The sequence below is a fragment of the Cebus imitator genome, unplaced genomic scaffold, assembly GCF_001604975.1.
Source record: "Cebus imitator isolate Cc_AM_T3 unplaced genomic scaffold, Cebus_imitator-1.0 Scaffold69, whole genome shotgun sequence".
NCBI classification, from domain to species: Eukaryota; Metazoa; Chordata; class Mammalia; order Primates; family Cebidae; genus Cebus; species Cebus imitator.
Window position 1 is genome coordinate 6534481 of NW_016107384.1, and position 3364 is coordinate 6537844.

Consider the following 3364-nt stretch of genomic DNA (forward strand, 5'->3'; position numbering starts at 1 on the left):
CACATAGGAATGAAATTTTTGTGCTTCAATCTATTGGAGTTCTTTTTCTTTTCTTTTTTTTTTCTGCTCAAATTGTTTCATCTTTGGCTAGTGGGAACCACTCCAAGTTGGCACCTACGTTCTTCTAACATGACTCCAGTAGTTTTTCATGGTTTTCTTACTTTCAGTGACAAGCAAGATTTTACAGGCTTATTTTGTACATTTCTTGCTCCAGACCTGAACTAAGCCATTTTTCCAAGTTCCCTGATTTCTTTTAGTGGGTAATGGCATTAGGAGACCACATCTGGACACTGAGGATCTTCATTGCCTTTGGGTTGTCATTGCTTTTAGGCCTTTTTAGTGGACAGAGATAGGAAATAGATATATTTTGTAAAGATAAAAATAAATTATGAGTTTATTCTAATATCTTAGATTTAAATTTACTTATTTGAGTATCTATTTTAATATATCTGTTATCATTTTGACTACCAACATCAATGTTAATAACATGAGTGTTGGTGAATGTTATCTTTTTCCATGTGACTAGAAATTGTATGGGGCTTCATATGCTAAGTAATGTTTGATCGTGTACTACTTTGAACTATTACATTTCGACACTCTGTGACTTGTTTAAATTCTATGAAGAATGTCAGTTTTTTTTTTTTAGGCGGAGTCTTGCTCTGTCGCCCCTGCCAGAGTGCAGGGGTGTGATGTGATCTCGGATCACTGCAACCTCCACTTCCTGGGTTCAAGCGATTCTCCTTCCTCAGCCAACCAAGTAGCTGGGATTACAGGCGCCCGTCACCATGCCCAGCTAATTTTTGTATTTTTAGTAGAGACGGGGTTTCACCATCTTGGCCAGGCTAGTCTCAAACTCCTGATCTCGTGATCCACCCGTCTAGGCTTCCCAAAGTAGCTGGGATGAGCCACCTCAGGCGTGAGCCAACCTGCCCAGCCCATTTATTTAAGTAGTCAATCCACCCGCTAAAGTCAGGCTGCAAGTTCCAATGTGACTTTTTGTGAGCTATAATTTCGATGTCAGTTTAGTTTTCAAAGCCTTCTGCAGTTTAGTCTGTCTTGGCCCAAGCAGAGGGCAGAGAGAGGAAAAAAGAACGCAATCGGACTTGACTGGCACTTTAAGAACTGTAGTTTCACCTAGGAGAGGAGGCGTCACCTCCCTAAGTTCTGACTCCTGTGGGTTCTGACAGCTGCTGCTCCATAGAATTGCCTGAAGACTGGAGTACTAGAGGAGGAGAAATGTGGGGCTGATGGGCAGGGAAGGGGTACTCTAGGGATTTCTGCATTTCTTTGGAGCATCAGGAGTACCTTTTTCCGACCCTGAGACTAAAGCTAGCGGGCTTCTCCTGGCTTTCTGTCTGTATCACACTGCTCACTTCCAGGTTGCTCGCTTTGCTGAGTTTCGGTAGGGGGATACCACAGGAAAAAAACGTTAAAACCCATCTTCCATGATTTGTTGGAACTTAGAATTGTGATAACACTTGCTGTTATTTACAAAGTCTTAAAAAAGATGCTCGTGCATTCTGTTTTGATTTTGTATCTGCATTCAGTAGAAGAAAAAGGTTGAAACATCTTTTTTTTTTTTTTCTTGAAATCTCAACTGGAAACTGAATCCTTTACATTTGATTTTGTTTTTAATTATGTGAAACATGGCGTAGTTCAAAAGTCAAAACTGTGAACAAGATACGCTTAGAGAAGTCAAGCCTTTATTTCTGTTTTCCCCCTTCCTCAGAGGTGGCTATGCTTTTTAAGTTTTGGGATTATCTTTTCATTTTTTAGTATTAAAAGTAAATGTTAATATTTGTATTCTGCCCTCCCCTTCATTATTATAGAAAAGGTAACATGCCATGCACTGTTTTGTATTTTGCTTTTTTTCCCTCTTAATTATATATTCTAGCAATCATTCCACAGTAGTACATAAAAAATTTCCTCCTTTCTTTTTAAGACTACAGTGTTACATTGTATTAATTTAGGATGGCCTTTTAGCTGGTCTTTCATCAGTAGAAATCTGCATTATTTCTGGCATTACCTATTATTAATCGATATGGTTTTAAGTCTAATTTTCCTATTCATTTTATTTGGGAAAATGGAATAGAGTAAGAAGAAGCAAAGAAGTCATAGTCTTCTTTATAGTCAAAATCACTTTATCCTCTAGATGCAGTTTCTAGCTAATGCTATAAATCTCTTATAAATAATCCTTAGCTTTATTGTACATGCAATAAGAGTAAGATATTAGTCTAAAAGGGGAGAATCTAACATTTGGTATTTTCCATCTTTCCATCTCTAGTTTAAACACACACATCTGAGAAATACATAAGGTCAATTTTTCTATTTCATTAGCCTGAAGATTTGGATGAGAAGATTTCTCCCCCAACCCCTTTCATTCCTAATATCAATGCTTTCTAGTACAGGAAACAAAGCAATTTAGGATTTTCAGAGGCATGTAGTTCAGGGTTTTTATATTTAGCATTGCTCTCAGGGCATTAGACAAACGTGTAAGAATAATCTTTGAGCAAAACAGTCCAGCATAGAATAATGTCATAATTAAGAATAACATAAGAAAGAGAACGCCAGTGAGGCTAATGACCAGCATAAATTTCAAGTACTTAGCGACAGAGTCAGCTGTGCGATGTTGTGACTCTTGTATAACAGAACTGGCTCCACTGTCAATTTCTGCTGGATTTTGACCCCCTAGGTGACATTATTCTTGAACAATGTCTATCCTTCACATTCTGGACTTTTACAACTAACAACAGTTCCAGTATTAAACTTGAAATATTTCTGATAAGATCCTGATTTGTATTCATAATGTTGTACCCTGAGAACTGGTACCTGTGACTGCTTTCCATTTTGGAAGTACTTTATGATTCTATTTTTTAGCATGAAGTAATTCAGCTACACCTGCTTTAGGCTGAAGAAAATATTACAACCTTAAATAGTCTAACGAAATCTTAAAGTTCCTGCTTTGCTGTTAGAATAGAACATATGTTGCAATGTGTGGTATCTTGCTTGGATAAATACTGGTAGCAGTCAGATGGTGGCACTGAAATTTCAATTTTGTATTTTGCTTTTATCACTTGAATACCTGAATGTTATTCTTCTGGAAGTCATTCCAAGTTCATCCTCTGTTGATCCTATATACCACATTTGTAGTCTTAGAGATCCAGGTTATTGTGAAGTATTTAGAAGCCGTGAGGTGCACAGAATTTCCAACCTGAAAGTGGTCAACTTGACATAATCATTAAGACATATGTCCTTATAGTAGAACGATTTGTAATCCTTTGGATATATACCCAGTAATGGGATTGCTGGGTCAAATGGAATTTCTATTTCTATGTCCTTGAGGAATTGCCACACTGTCTTCCAC